The sequence below is a fragment of the Schistocerca americana genome, chromosome 2 (assembly GCF_021461395.2).
Source record: "Schistocerca americana isolate TAMUIC-IGC-003095 chromosome 2, iqSchAmer2.1, whole genome shotgun sequence".
Classification (NCBI taxonomy): domain Eukaryota; kingdom Metazoa; phylum Arthropoda; class Insecta; order Orthoptera; family Acrididae; genus Schistocerca; species Schistocerca americana.
The window spans coordinates 467734464-467754325 of record NC_060120.1 but is presented as its reverse complement, the minus strand read 5'-3'; the positions used below and the strand labels follow the sequence as shown (position 1 = coordinate 467754325).

Sequence of the window (19862 nt, the reverse complement as noted above, 5' to 3'; positions counted from 1 at the left end):
TTATGGGGGTTACTTCTGGATTACTTTGTATATGGTGGTCAGAAACAGTCTGGAAAGCTTGTAAGGGTGTTGCAGGGGAGATTGTGCCGAGAAACTATTGTTAAGAAAACAATTCGATACGTTGTGCCGCTGCCGAGTTATTTGACATAGAAGTTAGCCAGTCAGGTCGTCGCGAGCGAAAATTCGAGCAGCCTGCCAGAAACAGTGTAGCTAAACACTGGTTTCCTCGAACCGAACGAACGTAGCTTTTATTTATCACTCACTAAAAAGGCAAATTTTAACCGGTGATGAGCATTTGAACAAGTAGTAACTGAAGGACCCATAAACGAGAGATGTCTGTGCATCATTGCTGTTTAGGGTGGGCAGGTGCTTCAAATTGCGCGCGCAACAACCTGATTGGCTAACTTCAATGCTAAATAACACGGAAACGGCAAAACATATCTAGTTATTTTCTCAGCACGATCTATTCTGCAACAATCTTATAAGTTTTCCAGACTGTTTCTGAAACCTTGTATACGTGTATTAGGAGTGAACAGCTACTTTGATAAAAACCACTGCTCGTTCTTCATTGCTACCCTGATCTATTGCGTCAAGAGAATGCATTTATGGAATGTTACACAGACCACTATTAATTATCTACATACAGGCAAGGTGAAGATCCATCTCGTACAAATATTAGATTTACGCGAAATTTAAATCCTTGAGTCCAAATATTCCAATAAGTTGTTGGAGTGGCTAATGAAGCATTCTTTTTCTTATATACATTTGGGGAATTTCAGATCCCTGCCTTATGTATACCGGAACTTTTGCACCAGAGCATAAAACTCCAGCCCCGGATCTACAATATTCCCTAACCGGGGCAAAAACGCGGTAGTGCCCCCCCCCCCCCCCCCCCCCTCCGCCCCTCGAACATCAAAATGTTCAAAAAATCGATTTTTCAAAAATTTGTTCATGTTGTAGCGCACATCTTTCTGAAGGGTTTGATATATAAAAGTCATGTTATTTGGTTTTACGTGTGCCAAAATGCAGTACCTCGCCTCCGCACACATCTTTCTATCGTACGTCACTGTATTCCACTCTGTGGAATTCAAACCTTTATATTTTGTAATGGAAGCCATCAAACCTATATTCAGGACAGTGGAAATTAAAATGTTCTGTGGTCTCTCTCCTACTTCCAATCGGCCGATCTGACATCCTACCTCCATTTAAAAAAAACTCACAATTAATACTGGTTGGGATTATTTGGAACTGGGAAAATAAGAGCTCTTCAGAAAAATTTCACTCTTTATTGCCTGGTAGATAATAACTTTATCTTCTGTGTGATATAAAATTAAATATAGGATGCATAAAACCAGTAAAGGCAAGAGACAAGCAAGACAGAACACATTTCTTCAATCCTTTGGTCCCAGCATTTTTGTCTTTCTATCCCGCTACAGCTTTACCAGGCCCCCACAACCGCACGAGTGGTCGACTGTGAAGAGCGGACAAATTGAACAGCTGGGCGGCGGCCATGAGAGTGGTAAACCGACGCACGGGGTTCGAAGGTTTATACATCGCTTTTGGTTATAAAATGCCTTCCCTTGAGTTAAGTCACAAACATATGCCTCATTAAAATACGTTACTACAATATACTTTTTAATTTATGAACAAACAGCAACTAGTCACTGTTTATGAATTTATCTTACGTACTACATGGAATCTGCCGTTGCTAAAAGTTATGTACTGGACCCATAGCATTTTTCGTAGTTCATTTACGATAGATTTACGCAAAATGCATCAAAATACTCGAAGATTTGCCCACTATATTAATAGATATTTTCTGACGCTACCTTGCTTTAGATTTTATGACGAGAAGTGCGTTATATATGGCATAGTGCTTTGGCAACTCACAACCAAATTATCAAGTTTCAACCTAACCTAGACCATGAAAACACTACCGATCAGCCCACTTTCTTCAAAATGATCAGAACATATAAAAAGTTATTCTGTCGGTCGGAAATCTTGCCTCCTGACAGCGTTTAACCATTTTTGTAACAGCTGTGGTTTTGAGAAAGGAAACCTTCAAATAGATGCACAGACATTATGCTAATACCACGTTACAAAAACATTTATTAAGCAAGTGCACTGATATACAAAACAACTTAAAATATCCACATACCTGTGAAATGTAATATTCGTTCCTTTATCGAATTTATTTGTACAATTAATCGCTGCACAACTCTTCACCATTGTACTTCTTTTGATAGGAACATACAAACAGTAGAATTACGAGTAACAAATACTGTATGTACGCCCCAACAAATATACAACGTTGAATCAGGATCTTCATAAACAACAATACTACACAACACATCAGGCTCCAACCACTATAATGGCGTCCAGCCGAAGGTTCAAATTATCCCGCGACTACAGCGCCATAGGTGAGTCTAGTTATTTTTTACAAGGTCTTTGAGCTTTACACGGCATCATTTCCTTTCTGTGAAAGAACCTATTACGTCATCAAATTGGTCGAACGTTTTGCTACATGAAAAATCAAATTGTCGTCTAATACTAGATAAGCCGTTAACACGAATAGTACTTACTGGTGTGGTTTCTCGATTTGATTATGTCTATTTTGTCATTGTCTGCTACCTAAAACGAAATAGGCCTTTCTGATATTGCAGCAATTGTAAATGATGCCAATAAGCGAGACAGTTTGGGCACAAATGGCCATTTTTGTCTTCCTCATTTACATAAATAACACGACAGAATATAATTGACGTAGTACCAATATAAAATGCCTATTAGGCCTACTACAAGCAAAAGGTTTTGTGTTAGGAAATAGTTTCACATTTCATTCATATGCTCCAGTTTCTCAAGTTTCACATTTCATTCATATGCTCCAGTTTCTCAAGCATGCGATCGAAAAGCAGTAGTACGAAATTTTTACATCAATTTGGAATCGTCATATCCCCCATATAATTTGTGTGATGCCCCCTTTTTTTTCTCCTTCCTCATTCTAACAAACAATCTTGTCATCACTAACTCTGTAACTATTCCTGCCATTGACGAAACTTATTCTTCAGTTAACTTCACTAGCCCTTACCAGAACCACGGTTTAGTTATCCCGCGTTTATTTTCAACTTAGCCATTATTACGTGTTCGTACAACGCGTTTTCCGTGCTGTTTCGAGAATATAACTTCAGCGGTTGCTAACCGGGGACTGTATAGGAGGTCGTTAGTAGTGTAGCGTTCTGACAAAAATTTTCTGTCAAAATTTCATTTTCTTGGCTACACCGACAAGATAATAAATCTTTGTTACCTGTTATTCCTGCCAGTCGTTTATTTCCAATCTGGTAGTCTGAATCTATGGATTTCGCTTGTATTATAACAACGCTGATCATTCGCACACCCAGTCAACCACATAAGCAAACGGCGATTGGCATTCACCCGTTCGGGTTTATTCGGCTCACCTCATATAGCCCCGTTCCCTTTTCTATGCGGGAAAGTTTTTTATTTCTATATGCAACGAGGATTCTCCTGGCAGAGAGATCACGTATACTGTACACGCATTCAAAAATCAACTTATGATTCGTCCGTAAATCAACTTAGAATGTGTTCAAAAATGTTCAAAAACAAACGGGGATACGTTATCGTTAGACCAACGTGCGCTGAATGCTATATGATTTTTGAAAAAAGGTTTGTTCTTCAACAATGATTTTGGCTCCCCTGGAATTCGTGACCGAGGCAGATTCCACAGTTTGCGTCCGCCGCCCCCCCCCCCCCCCCCCCCCTCAACCACCCTTAGATCCGGGCCTGTAACACTCTATTCCCAATCCTAGAGAGGGATGCGCAGTCTATATGATTGCTTTTAATTCTAGAACTCTGCTTATGAATTGCAGAGTACATTCTAAATTCATTCTTGTTATTGACCACAAATACAATTAGGTCGTTAAGAACCCCTAGATACCTGAAGGGGATTCTGCAAGATATTTAGCTGTCTACTTTACACAAGAAATGTATATCAAGCTTGTGTAGAGTAAATCCTTTCTTCACCTTAGCTGCGTTTCGCAGAAGATTATGCTGTGGCACAGTAATGTGTGAAAGTATACCAGCAATCTTGTCTGTAGGTCAACACAGCGAGAGAGATTACTGAATTCAAAGTAGGCAGAGGTGGTTTTTGTGTTCCAATTATCCATGTGCTCCTGCCACCTCAGTTTACTAACCAGACAGATACCCAGGAACTTCACATGTGGAGACTCATCCAGTGTGTGCCCATAGACCTTTAGTTCTGGTATCTGATTTCGTTTGCTCGGAATTACTTTATAAAGAGTTTTTGCGAGATTAAGGATAAAGTTGTTGACTGTGAACTGTTTGTAAACTTGTTCTGCTATTCTCCAAGTCGCGTCTGTTATAGTTGTGTTTTTTTTTCAGTATATGTGTCATCAACAGAACATTACAGTTTTTGAAGAGTCCGCGAATGTCCGACGTCAAACATTTATATAGGAGTGTGCAGAGCACCAAAGTTTGCAGCACATCGTATTTAATGTTTCCCCGCCATGAATTTCATGTTGTCGTCATATCGTCAGATACTGTGACCTTGGAGATTTGCTATGATCCTTATGTACTCTGCCTGACAAGACATAGACCCAGAAGACAGAGTTGGATGTCAAAGTAGCTTTGTAGATGTACAAGCCGTCAGCGGGTGTGTAAGTGATTAGTTTCAGTTCTCTGTGACAGACACGAGGGTTGCCCAGAAAATAATTCACCGCATTTTTTTCTCAGTCGTAAACAATGCTACGAATGCGGAACATTACGTATGTAATATTTGAAGTCTCCTGAGTGAGCGCGCCAAGTTCCCGTCACTTCCGACGGATAGCTTAGCTGCAGGACAGTTTCAAAATGGCGGCTGTAGGTGATGCACGTTACAAGCAACGGCCGTCACTGAATTTATTACTGCAGATAAAGAAACTGTGGGGAATATTCACAAACGCTTGTGCAAAGTCTATGGAGCATTTGCTGTCGACAGAAGTACAGTTAGTCTCTGGGCACAGGGGGTGAGGTCATCAGAAGAGCGGTTCGGCGGAGCTCCACAATTTGCAGCGGTCGGAGAAATCATCCATGGCTGCCACTCCACACGTGTAACAGCAAGCTGATGTCATTCGCAAGGACTGACACATTACGACTCGGCAGTTGGCGCTGCATCCGTCAATCAGCAAAGGAAGTGTGGATGCAATTATCTGCAGTATTGGATATTCAAAATTGTGTGCAAGATGGGTCCTGTGATGTCTAACTGTGGATCACAAATCGCACAGAAAACTTGTCGTAACATTTTGAAACTGAGGGGGAAGCCTTCTTGTCCCAGGTTTTGACAGGTGATGAAACCTGGGTGCACCATTTTGAACCTGAAGCAAAACGACAGTCGGTGGAATGGCACCATTCCCACTCCCCACAGAAGAAAAAATTAAAAGCAAATGCTTCTGCCAGTAAGGTCATGGTCACCATGGGATTGTGAAGGTGTGATCCTGTGATCCTTATTGATGTGATACCGAGAGGCAGTACCATTAATTCAGAAGCATATGTCAACACATTAACAAAACTCAAGATGCGCTTCCAGTGACTTCGGCGCCACAGCAACCCAGGATGTGTTTCTCTCCAACAGGATAATGCTCGGCCCCACACAAGTCTGAGCACTGCTGAACACATCGCAAACAGGGTTGGATAGTGTTACCCCATCCACCCTACAGTCCTGACCTAGCCCCCTTGGGCTTCCACTTGTTCAGGCCATTAAAGGATGTCATTCATGGAAGACATTTTGAGGACAATGAGTAGGTGATTCACACAGCGAAGCACTGCCTCCACCACCAGAACAAGGATTGGTACTGACAAGGCATACACACCCTTGTTTCGTACTGGAGGAAGGCTGTAGAATGGGATGGAGACTATGTGGAAAAGTAGGGTGTGTAGATAAAACACCATTCTTTCGTGCATGTACTTCTCATTATGTTCAATAAAGAACTGTTGAAGAAAAAAATGCGGGGCATCACTTTCTGGGCAACGCTTGTAGTATGGGCAACACAGTGGGTTAGTGTTGTTCATGTTTAGCGTTGTTACCGAGCTTGGTAAACAGTGTCACAGGAGTGATCACTGTGAAGGACGTGGAGATGCCACATGGCTGTGTGAGGATGCGTCATCAATCTGAAAGGTGCCTCTTTGAGGGTCTCCATTTGGCAGACTGGTCGAATCATTTAATACAATGCGACAGAAGTTCTAGCTGGACTGCATGTGAACTCGAGGGCAGCCAACTCAAAGTCAAGGTTCCAGTAGACAATGACTGACAACAACAAGGGAACATCGCCATACTGAGCATCAAACAGATCATAACAACTTCATATCTACGTCTGCTGTCCAAGGACCAGAAATGGCCTCCCTGCAACATTCTGTGATATACTGCACCATTGGCCAGAGACTAGCACCAGTCAGGCTCGTGAATTATTGTCCCATGCGGAAGCTGGCATTTAACACCACAACACAAACAGCTGTATTTTGAGCCGTTGTGTGACTGGGAAGCATGGACTGTCGATGAATGGTGTTGCATTGTGTTCAGTGAGGAATTGCAGTTCTGCATTGCTCCAGATGATTATCGTCAGCTAGTATGGCTGTGATCTGAGGTGAGGTCCAATTCTTCCAGTATTTTGGAGGGGGTGGTGTGGGGAACCACTGTGCACGACTTCAAATCATGATTGGTAGTGATTGAGGGAAATTTGAGGGCACAAAGATACGTAAAGGACATCCTGCATCCTCATGTGTTACTTGTGATGCTACAGTATCGTGATGCCGTTTTTCAACAGGACAATTCAATTGGCGCCGTTTTTCAACAGGACAATGCAGTTGCCAGTCAAACTAGACAGTGCTGTGTCCTTGTGAACTGTCTGCGTGATTTTGAGCTACTCCTGTGGCCAGCAGGGTTCCCAGATCTGTCCCCGATAGGACATGTGTGGTACCAGCTCAGATGTCAACTCTCCCAGTGTCAGTACACACATCAAGGCCCAGTTAGAACAGTTGTGGGTCAGCTTGACTCCAGGAGATGATGCAACGCTTTCTTTGACACTCTCCCAATCAAATAAAAGTATGCATCCAGGCCAGAGGAAGTGCAATGTCATAAATGGGTTCAAACTGCCAAGTTCCTTCTAAAATTGTATCGATTTTATAATCACTGAAATAACATCACATACACTCTCAACTTGTGAAGTTTAATTTCGTTTCCTCCTCTTCTTCTGAGTGCTTTAGTTTTTATCAGTCACTGCACATGATAATTATGATGGTCTCTTGACCATTTGGGGAACAAGTCGGCACTGGAGACTTACACATGTATTAGATCGCAATGTAACTATAATTTGCTGCTGCACCAGTGGAAGCGACAGTGGCCTGACCAACGTGATGCAATGTTTGTCTCTCTCTCCCTCTCTCTCTCTCTCTCTCTCTCTCTCTCTCTCTCTCTCTGTGTGTGTGTGTGTGTGTGTGTGTGTGTGTGTGTGTGTACAGTTTTCCAATAATGTTATGGCTGGGGGGGGGGGGGGGGATGGATGTGGGTTGTGTGTTTGAAGGGGTGTGCTCCAACACATAAAATTTTTGAAATTAAGCACTGATTAGGTGGCAACACAGAACTGTATCAAAAGCCTTATATCAGTAGGGGCAAAGCATTTACATGTGATTTAGAAATTTTGAGGGCATTGTTATCTGTAAACTGAGGTGACAGTGTGTCAGAAGTCATTAAGTCATGAGATAACTCCTAATATTGTGTTGGACCTCCTTTTGCCTTGCATAATGCAGAAACTCAGCTTGCATGGACATTGGAAGCCCTCTGCAGAAACCAACTGACCTCTCGGTTATGTCCCATAAATGTACGATGGTATTCATATTGAGTGATCTGGGACGCAAAGTCATTCACTCAAATTGTACAGAATGTTCTTTGAACCAGCTGCGAACAGTTGTGGTATTGTGTAATGGCATCGTTGTTTCGGAACATGAAGTCCATTAATGGCTGCAGACGATCTCCAAGTAGCTGAACATAACTGTTTCTTGTGAATGATTGGTTCAGTTGGACCAGTGGACCAAGTGCATTCCATGTAAACATAACCCGTACCATTACGGGGCTACCACCAGCAAGTACTGTACCTTGTGGACAACTTGGGTCCATGCCTTTATGGGGTCTGCAGCACATTCTAACTCTACCACCAGCTCTCACCAATTACAATCGGGACTCATCCGGCCAACAGGCCACGATTTACCAGTCGTCTAGGATCCAAATGAAGTGATCAAGATTATGAGGCGATGCAGGCGGAGTCACGCTGTAAGCAAAGTTAGCCGCGACAGTCGTCTGCTGCAATAGTCCAATAACGCCAAATTTCGATGCGTTGTCCTAACAGATGCTTTCGTCGTTCTTGCCACATTTATTTCTGTGGTTATTTTGTGCAGTGGTGCTTGACTGATATCACTGATAACTCTATGTAAACTCTACTGCTCTCGGTAATTAAGTGAAGGATGCCGGCCCCTGGGTTGTCTGTGGCGAGAGGTAATACATGAAATTTGGATTTCTCGGCACACATTTGACACTGTGAATCTCGGAATATAGAAAACCCTAACGATTTCCAAAATGGAATGTCCCACGCATCTAATCCCAACTACCATCCCGAACTTAGGGACTGTTACCTGGCGTGCGACCGTAATCACGTTGGAAACCTATTCACAAGAATGGCCTGTCCATTTCTCGAGTCATTAGCAACGGTTCGTTCCTGCAGCAATCTACAGTACAGGGCTGTTAGAAGAGGAGAAAGTTCTTCCGCATACTTCATGTAGAATCGTGATGGTATCCTAACATTTCCAGTGGCCTTTCCTCTGTTGAGCTATTTCAGATGCTTTTCTCTCCCATGGTCACTTATTTCGACATTTCTCATCTGACGTTCGTACGACAATTTAAAGGAGGAACTGTAGTGTGATCTTCCTCAGTGAAACAGTTTTAGAAAAAAGACGTTCAGTATTTCGGCCTTCTCCGTGTCATCCTCCGTTTCGATGCCATTACGGACAGATGACTTCGATCCGTTTACTGACTGAACAAAAGACTAAAACTTCTTACGATTTTTAACGTCACCGCCCATTAATTGGGATTTAATTACTTCATTTGTAGTTAATGTGTAAGCCAATTTCGGGTTGTGAACTGTTTTTACTTTAAAATGAAAAGCAATGACGGCAACGTTAAAAGATACTGGGGCCCCTCTCATTAAACGACTAGCTTAATTCAGAACTCTTACGAAAATTAATACAGTTTCTTCTGAAAGTAGCAACAGCCCACAGTTTTGGCTTGGAGGACAAATCTTTTAGTAAAATTTGTTATTGACCGTGAATTTAAGTATGTTTCCTTGCAGAAATTAGTATTAAACCGATTAGCGGGCTTCGTAATATTAAAATGATTGCAGGTTCTATAGCATTTCACAATGTTGACATTTCACTGTTTTGACTGTTGGGAGATCAACATTTAACTAACGTCACCTTATTTGTTGTTTTCATAGTTCATGGGCATAAGTTGAGGGTTTTACATGTTACATGGATATCTCTTCTTTCATTTCAGAAAAATTATTTGAGCACATTTGCATTTACATTTTACTGTTACCCTTGTTTTTGACAGAGGCCTGTGTTCTAACTTGTACCTCGACTTTAATTACTTGTCGACCTATTCAGGCGCGCTCCGAACGAAAACGGGGCAAAATACTAACGGATGGACAGTCCTCAGTCTATTTCTTCATTGAAAATTATTTGAATATTTCGATAGCAAAGTACAATAATATTTTAAATGTTATTAGACAGTGCAAAAATTTCAGAAATTCATAGGCATTTTGTCATGTCATTTTCAAAAACATTAAAATTCTGAAGCCCATAAGGTGTTCATGATAACACATGTTATTACACAAAATGTTCAGTTTTTAAACCACTTTTTCGTGTAAGCGTCTTTTATCATAGTTTTTTTCATTTAAAGGCCTCATTATGTCAATTTGTCATAAACGTTCTTTCTCACAAATCAAAATTGCAAGTATTTACAGAATTAAGTTCGATTAAGAATTTTTCACAATTTTACGAAGTCTAATACAGTGATTTGTAGATGCAATGATAGATCCTGCGACGGATTGCCGGAACGACGGCTTTTGCTGGTAGACAGTAGTTGATGCCATGATCCTCAGCTGCGGACAGGAACAGGGGAAGACATGCCAGGATTTGCAGCTGGTTACCGGATACACATGATTATTTAGGTCTTGCTCTTTCGCAGGACAGACATCTTGTGTTTGGGGTACATGGAATACAATCGATTAAGCATCAATATACAAGCACAAAATTACGCGGTTTGGTTAAAGAGGATATGTTAGTACATACATTGTCCTGTGAATGCATGTATGCTAGTATATTATGTTCATGGTGATAGTTTTAGTTCGTTCTGTCCATTTATTTCTTTTGATTGCGTTTTGTTTGCCGCAGTAACGTTTTGCTATCTGTACTGTTGTCCACGTAGTCCTTTCTTTACGATTGCATCATTATTGTTATTTGTTTGTAATGAGCATTGCAGTTTATTTATTGGCATACTACGTTACCACTATCTGCACTATCTACTTTCGTAATAATACCGACTATTTTCTTCATTTGTGTAGCCTGTTGTATAATTATTTTATTAATGCTGATAATGTGCATGCAACAATTGAAATGCTTTTTCTCATCACGGCGAACCATTGTTATTTGTGATTGCTTTTCGACTGTTTCTATGGAAATGAGATGTTCACATGCATTTAGTACAGTGTGTCGTAGTATATTATTACGGCCATATCCAAGTAATCACAGTGGGACTTCTATACTTCAGAACTTGGACGCTTTTTACCACGAGCGCAAAGGGATCACACCTGTGGAGATTACCCCTTTCTAAAGTGTGTAACGGACCGTACAGATATGCCAGCATACTAGGCAGTGAGAAGATAACCTTGTTTTACTTTCCTGCCTTGCGTTTTAATCACATGATTTTATAATATACTGGTACCTTGCTTCCTTATTCACTACCCTCTGTCCCTTCCTGCGATCTGAAAACATCGAGAAGGCATATGATACAATTCCAACGGTCAATGGCTCACTAGTTACTGAAGTATGAATTTTTCTTGAAAGAAGAAAAACAAAAAAATAACTATACAGATATAAATAACTGAAAAGTATAATGTACTAGCGAAGAAAGCTGGAGCGTTTAAATGGCGAAAAACGAAACACTACGCAAAGACAATAAAATTTAGTATACAGTAAGGCAAAATTTATCGTTTGGGCAATACTACGACTGCTCATATGCGCCGTTCCGATGTGAACAGATGGCCGGGCTACTTTTCCTCTCCCCGCCTCAAATTTCCCACGGTGCTAGCGAGGCACGCGCGACGCGAGAAACTGTGCCTCAACCACAACGCCGAGCGACCTGGCGCAGGCGCGTGTCGCGTCCCAGTCGCGTCGCGTCGCAATTTGCACGGTCCCATTTGAACCTGTGATGTTACAAAAATGCGCGCTGCGCTGCGTCGTGCCACAGCGTCTCAATTTGCGCCTAGCTTATAAGTGCTGCGACATACTTTATGCCCCCACGTGACTTTGGCAGGGGTCCTGTGACGTCATTCGTCATGGTCCCGCGTGGCTTAGTTGGTAATATCGCTTGTAATTGTAATTGTAAAAGTTATGCACTTTCTCAATATGTACCGTTTCGTGTTGGAAAATAACGATAATGCCCGAGTTTCTGATTACGTTTGTTTAAGCCACAGTGGCCCCAGGAACGGTGTGTATACCATACCAAAGGCTCTTGGTATTCCAATGGAATACATACACACCATTCATCTTTTTCTGTATCGTGACGATGGAATAGAATGCCATTGTGTAAAGTAAAATGAGGATTTACTGGTCCCTGAGCTAGTGCTTCAATAACTGTGTTTCATCTTGCGTCATTCTTCAGTAAGCCCTGTATGTTATGACACCTGCTCATGTATGACCTCCTGTGTGTAGGTTCTTTGACAAACAGTACTTTAAATTCAGTAGTTTGTTCAACAAGTTATGAATACTCGTGCAGTCCTTGCGATAGGCGAGATAGTGCGTTTGCTACCAAGTTTTCCTTTCCACTAATATGAATACTCTCTATGTCGTATTCTTGGAGTGGCAATGACCAGAGCGCCAAATGCTGGTGCAACAACTTACAGCTCATGAGGCAACTCAATGCTTGGTGATCACAAAACACCTTGACATGTTTACCATATGCATAGAATTAAATTTCTTTATAACCCATATTACAGCCAATGCCTCGATTTTGGTGACAGAGTAAGATCTCTCACATTCCGATGGTGTCCTACTCGCAAATCCTATGACTCTAATGTCAGCATTGCCATTAGTATCCATCTGGGATGGGCAAGCACCTATTCTGGAGAATGATGCATCTGTCGTCAGACAGAAATCTTTGCTCATATCCTGATGATGCAGAATTTGTGCATGTATTAGAGTATGTTTGATTTTATCAAATGTAATCTGGCACTCTCATGTCCAACACCAAGGTGTGTTTTTGCCAAGTAAGCTTAATAGTGCTTCACTACTAAGCAACTTACTCGGGAAAAAATAACTAAAGAAAGAAGCTATTTCTAAGTAAGCCTTTAGCTGGTTTTTTATATTATTATTATTATTATTATTATTATTACAAGGAGGTGGCATGTTCTTCAGTATCTCAATCTTACTCGGGTCTGGTCTAACACCTTTAGGTGTTATGAGATAAGAATTTTATTTTGTCCATTCCAAACTTGGATTTCTGCAAATCTACACAGTGACACCCACGTTCTGGAACTTGGGAAGTAACTCAATATGCTTGTTCCACACTGCAGTGGTTATCAGCAGCAAACATATACTGTTACTTTATTTAGTAACTCGGGACCTATGCTATGTCTAGAGCGGTGATAAACACGCCAGCACTCACATTTAACCCAAATGGTAGTACACAAAACTGACAACTTCTGCCGTTGAAAATGAATGCGATATATTTATTACATTCCTCAGACAGCAATATCTGCCAGTAGGAATTTTGTAAATCTATCAAAGATAGATATTGCCCACCACAAAATTTCCATATTTGTTGTTCTAGGTTTTATAGACTTGTTCTGATAGGTACTATAATCTTTTTGATCACTCGTGCATCCAGCACTAAGCGTAAACTACCTCCTGGTTTGGTTACAGGTAATAGAGGGCTACTGTATGGAGATAAGGATGTTTCTACTATTCTCTATTCTAACATTTTCTTGGTCAATGGAATCGAATAGGTTGTGTGGTAACTGTTAGTTTAACACATATATTTCGGAACGAGACAACAACACATATAAGTCACAGAGTAAGTTGATAAGTAAGACATGTGTACACGTTAGCATTCGAATGAGCACTGAGTCCCAGTCTAGCGGCCGCTGCTTGGCTGGCCGCTTAGGTGGCGCAGCTGCTGCATGGCTGGCAGACAGCGCCGCACGTAGAGGACGCGCGTAATTGCGCGGCGGCACTTTGAATGATCGGCGAGTCACAACACTTTTCCCCCCTTTGAAATTGTTGCACTGGTCTTGATGAAGGTGTCCTGGAGATGGCTAACGTCCACAGGCGTTGTTTGACTCGCCGTAAAGTCTTAAGCAGGAGGCTTCCCGTACGGACGGAAATGTCCCCAATGATAATGGGTCGAGATGACAGGAGACTTAGGGGTCGAATCGGCTGGGGCCCCATGCACCAATCTGCCCATTGTGGCGTCCGTTGGAGGAGGAGGCAAGTAGATTTGCTCTGACAGAGGATAGTCCTCCGGTTCCTGCATGGGCACGTCTCCTGGTGGCGTCCGTTCTGGTGCTGACATCGCGATGACGGTGAGAGGGCTGCGTTGTGAGTATTGAGAGATGCCAAGATCCCGAGCATCAGGTAGAGCCAAAGGTGGTGTGGCGGCATTCAGAACAGGCGTTGCTGGCACCCGAGGCCGAAGCTGATCCGAATGACGCACTGCAACACCCATGTCCGTCTGGATTTCATACAGGCGTCTGCCACGGTGTCTTAAGATGCGGCCCGGGCACCATTTTGGCCGCCTGCCATATCCCCGTACCCAGACGAGGTCGTTGGCGGTGAACCGGCCAAGTGAAGGTACCCGCGACCATGAGGTAGAAGGCCGCAGAAGATGAAGTAGCGTGCGGGGCTGTCAGCCATGTAAGAGCTCAGCCGGGCTGTGGTCGCCCACGGGGGTGAAACGGTAAGACGCCAGAAACTGGAGAAGCGCATCATCAGCAGCAGAAGAAGTCAGAAGTTTCCACATCTGAGCCTTAAATGTGCGGACCAGTCGTTCAGCCTCACCGTAGGATTGTGGATGGAACAGCGGGGTCATGACATGTGTAACGCCGTGACGAGCACAAAAATCCGCAAATTCGGTAGAGGAAAATTGCGGACCATTATCAGTAACAAGAGTAGAGGGGAGGCCATCCAAAGAAAAAATGCGGGCGAGAGCACTGGTGGTTGCCGCGGTGGTAGGTGACGTGCAACGGACAATGAAAGGAAAGTTAGAGTAGGCGTCAATTACGAGGAGCCAATAAGTACCTAAAAAGGGTCCCGCAAAGTCAGCATGAATGCGCTCCCAGGGCTTCTCAGGCGAAGGCCACGGTGACAAAGATAACTTCGGGGCAGTGGCCAGTGACGCACAAGGGCCGCAGGCAGCGACCATGTGTGCTATTTCAGAGTCGATGCCAGGCCAGTACACATGACGGCACGCCAGAGATTTTGTGCGAGACACACCCCAGTGCCCTTGGTGAAGGAGGTGCAAGACCGAAGCACGCAAAGACGCAGGTACCACAACACGCGGCGAAGCATTGTCAGTGGAGAGGAGGATAACACCATCCCTAGCCGTGAGGCGATAGCGCGAAGTGTAGTAGTTCCACAACAGATCAGAAGTCTTAGCGGATGGGCGATCTGGCCAACCCTTCTGAATACAGCGTAAAACCCGGGAGAGAGTAGGGGCAGAACCCGTAGCAGCCGCCAGCCTGTCCCCAGTGATGGGGTACCCATTCACAACCCGCTGCTCGGCAACATCCAGGTGGAAACACAGAAGTTCGTCCCTATCGAATGCCTGATCAGGACCCATGGGAAGGCGAGACAGAGCATCAGCATTTGCAAGTTGAGCCGTTGGCCGGAAATGAATCTCATAATTGAAACGAGACAAGTAAAGAGCCCAACGCTGGAGGCGGTGTGCAGCCTTGTCGGGAAGTGACGGTGATGGATGAAACAAGGAAACAAGTGGTTTGTGATCCGTAACAAGATGAAATTTTGAGCCATAGAGAAAAACACCAAACATATGAAGAGCATAAATAATGGCCAAAGCTTCTTTCTCAATTTGAGAATACTTTTGTTGGGCATCCATGAGCGTTTTGAGGCATAAGCAATGGGTTGTTCCGAACCGTCAGAAAAACGGTGTGCAAGGACTGCACCGACCCCGTATTGAGAGGCATCTGTGGCAAGAACAAGATGTTGGCCAGGTCGATAAGTAGCCAGGCACGGGGCCTGTTTCAGCATAGTCTTCAATTTCTGGAAAGCCGCTTCGCATGACGCGGACCAGTGAAAAGGCACGTTTTTATGCAACAGGCGATGCAACGGCTGAGCCACCGAAGCCGCAGACAGTAAAAATTTGTGAAAGTATGCTATTTTCCCCAAGAAGGCCTGCAGTTCCTTAACAGATGTAGGGCGAGGAAGGGCATTGATCGCAGCGACAGTTTGTTGAAGCGGACGAATACCATCCCGAGAGAGTTGAAACCCCAAGTACGTGATAGATGCCTGAAAAAATTGTGATTTCTGAAGATTACACTTAAGACCGGCAGTCTGTAAGACATGAAAAAGTGTGCGGAGATTTTGAAGATGTTCTTCAGTGGTGGAGCCAGTGACAACAATGTCGTCCATGTAATTGATACACCCAGGGACAGGGAGCAATAATTGTTCCAAGAATTGCTGAAAGAGAGCAGGGGCGCTAGCAACCCCAAAATGGAAAGCGTTGGTATTGATAGAGGCCGAAAGGCGCGTTAAGGACCAGAAACTGCCGGGAAGCAGCGTCGAGAGGAAGTTGATGATAAGCTTCTGACAGGTCAATTTTAGAAAAATACTGGCCTCCAGCAAGTTTAGTGAACAGTTCTTCAGGACGGGGCATAGGGTAAGTGTCGATGAGGCATTGAGCATTTACAGTAGCTTTGAAATCGCCACAGAGACGAATATCACCATTTGGCTTAGCAACGACAACGACAGGAGAGGACCACTCACTGGAAGTGACAGGAAGCGAGACCCCTGAAGAAGTGAGACGATCCAACTCCCGTTCTACCCGATCACGAAGGGCCACAGGAATGGGCCGAGCCCGAAAAAACTTAGGCCGAGCAGTGGGTTTGAGTGTGATATGAGCTTCAAAGTCGTTTGCACGGCCTAACCCAGGAGAAAAAGGGGACGAAAATGTCGTCGACAAGGAATCCAGTTGAGCATAAGGAATAGCATCAGAAACAATATTGACAGAGTCATCTATAGAGAACCAAAAAACGTGAAAGGCATCGAAACCAAAAAGATTTTCTGCGATGCTCTGGTCGACCACAAATATGGGAACAGTGCGAACGACGGATTTGTAAGATACCTTAGCATTAAACTGTCCCACGAAAGAAATCTTCTGTTTATTGTACGTCCGTAATTTGTAAGATACCTTAGCATTAAACTGTCCCATGAGAGAAATCTTCTGTTTATTGTACGTCCGTAATTGCCGAGTGACAGGTGACAGGAGTGGAGAACCCAACTGAAGATACATCTGAGAATTAATTATAGTGGCGGCAGAACCGGTATCCACTTACATGCGAACATCTCGACCAAGGATTTGGACAGTGAGGAATAACTTCCCTGAAAGGGAAGAAGTGCAATTGACAGACAACACAGAATTAGAATCAGCGTCATGTTCATGAACATCATGTATGCGGTCGGATTTGCAAACGGAAGACACAAGACCTTTCTTTTTGCAATTGCGACACACAGCCCAACGTTGGGGACAATCCTCGGGTGAATGTTTCGTAAAACACCGCGGAGATGAAGGAAGTTGCCGGGGGTTTTGCTGCAGTTTCTTAGCGGGCTGTTTACGGCTAGGCCGAGGCTGCGCGTGGGAGCGCACTGCGGCCACGTCGGCCGGCGGGGACACGCCGCACGCGTCGTCAACAGCGCACAGAGGTTGTATTTCCCCGACATCACCTCACGCCTCTATTTGTGCCCCAGCGGCGCGAGAAATTTCAAAAGACTACGCAATGGAGAGAACTTCACCTAGAGTCGGATTCGCCAATTGAAGGGCACGTTGCTGAACTTCTTTGTAGGGCGCCGACCGGATAATAGCATCCCATACCATGGAATCGGCACAGGATTCTTTGTGAACGTCAGTAACAAATTGACACTTTCGACTGAGGCCGTGAAGTTCAGCAGCCCAAGCGCGATAGGATTGATGTGGCTGTTTTTGACAACGATAAAAAGCAACACGAGAGGCTACCACATGCGTTTGCTTTTGAAAATAGGCAGACAGAAGTGAGCACATTTCAGCAAAGGACAAAGACGCAGGATCCCTCAAAGGAGCCAATTGCGACAACAACCGATACATTTGAGGTGAAATCCAGGAAAGGAATAGAGACTTACATGGTTGTTCGTCCGTGACATGAAATGCCAAAAAGTGCTGTCGAAGACGTTTTTCATAATCAGACCAGTCTTCCGCCGTCTCGTCGTAAGGAGGAAAAGGAGGTATAGCCAACGACGAGAAACGCCCCGCATTTGACGCCGCAACGAAATCGCGAATCGCCGCTGTTAGAAGCGTTTGCTGTTCAAGGAGATTTTGCAATAGTTGCTCGACAGTAGCCATGGGACCCTGTGAGTCAATGGTGAAAAGGAAAAATCCCATCCTCGTCGCCAATTGTTAGAACTTCAAGTTTAACACATATATTTCGGAACGACACAACAATACATATAAGTCACAGAGTAAGTTGACAAGTAAGACATGTGTACACGCTAGCATTCGAATGAGCACTGAGTCCCAGTCTAGCGGCCGCTGCTCGGCTGGCCGCTTAGGTGACGCAGCTGCTGCATGGCTGGCAGACAGCGCCGCACGTAGAGGACGCGCGTAATCGCGTGGTGGCACTTTGAATGATCGGCGAGTCACAACAGTAACACATTTCATGAGGCTTAACTTGCATGTGATATACGTATCCTTTTATTATACCTGGTTTTTCTGCAAAGACTTGTAGATATCTATACAAGGGATTACATAGCTCATTTTCTGCTGCTCACTTAAGTAATCTGATTCTAAAATCTTGCATGGTAATATTGCCTTGAGATCTTGTTTGTTGTTGTCAACATTAGGACACTTGGTTACATGAGCTAGAGCAATTGAACTATCACCTGTCAGTGGAGCTACAATTCCTACAAATTTGATTTTCGCTCGCTGGCACAATTTGCCGTGGAGAGCTTTTATTTTAAGCAAATCCGGAATTATATTTTTTCCATCAACTGTAACAAAGCATTTGCCTGCCGAGAAGTCGATTTTTGCACCCTTCTGTTGCAGAAATCCTAAACCAATAATACAGTTGGCTGACAAATTCTCAACCACCAGGAACGCGCAGTTAAATGCTCCATTTTCTGTTAATATTTCCAACTGAGTCTGCCAACTTATATTCTTCAACCTGGTGTCTATCACACCAATAATTCTACAATTCTGGGTTGGTAAAGCAAGGTGTACTCTTCTCACACATTTGTTTAAACAAAATATAAGAAATAACATTCGCCGATGTGCTGGTGTCGATTATTACTGCTGTAGGTACTTTACATACTTCAGCTTCAGATGCAGCCTGTAACACTATTTTTTCCTCTTTGTAGAAATTTTCGTCAAAGAACAATTCATTGCGTATAACAACCCCATTATTATAACGAAACAGATTGATTTGTTTTAGCGTATTGCCCCCTACACTATTCATGACCACTATTTGAGGACTTGATGTGATCGAAATCAGTTTGTTGGGAGGCTATTTGAAGGTTGATTACTTTCAATCTCTTTAATTAGCCTCACAGGTGGGTTTAGTGCCTGCCACTTCACCGTATTATTACTGTTATTTTGATTACTTTAGTTTGGGTTGTTATTCTGTATCTAATGCTTTTGCCCACTGTTTTGTGGTGCAGTATTGCATTGCCAATCCGCTTGTTCATTGTTGGCCATGATTGTGGCATTATGTTGTTACCTTGATTGTTCATGTGGTTGTCATTCCGGTAACTGGTTGGTTCCTCCCTGTGCATGGTTATTACTTCTTTAACCTTGCTTGGGTGTATTTCGGTCATTTCCATTTCCATTACTGACACCGTTACTGTTTTGGCTACAGTTGTGGTTTCCATTACCACTGTTATGTGAAAAGTCTGTCGAGTCAAGAACGGGCAAGAACAACTGCTCAATGTCATTTTCCGGAGCATGCAATAACTTTTCTCTTAAATTTAAACGTAATTTTGCCTTTAAAATTCGATTAATATCTTTTATTGATATGGGATCATGCCATTATCTTGTCTTATAATATATTTCTCAAAGTACTTGCGTAGAGTACCTTGTTTACTGTTGTAAATCTCAGTTGAGTACACTTCTTTTCTTAATCTCTCTTGCTGGTTGGAGACCAGTACTTTGATAAAAACACTCTTTCGAATTGTTCATATGTTTCACATTTCTCGTCGGCCGTTGTGGCCGTGCGGTTTAGGCGCTTCAGTCTGGAACCGCGTGACCACTACGGTCACAGGTTTGAATCCTG

At 43.4% G+C, this 19862-nt stretch overlaps 1 protein-coding gene across 1 annotated transcript in view; it reads left to right on the top strand.

Annotated features, from left to right (window-relative positions):
• Nucleotides 1–19862, top strand: part of LOC124595038 (enoyl-CoA hydratase, mitochondrial-like) — an 82657-nt gene that overhangs the window by 990 nt on the left and 61805 nt on the right. The window lies entirely within an intron of this gene.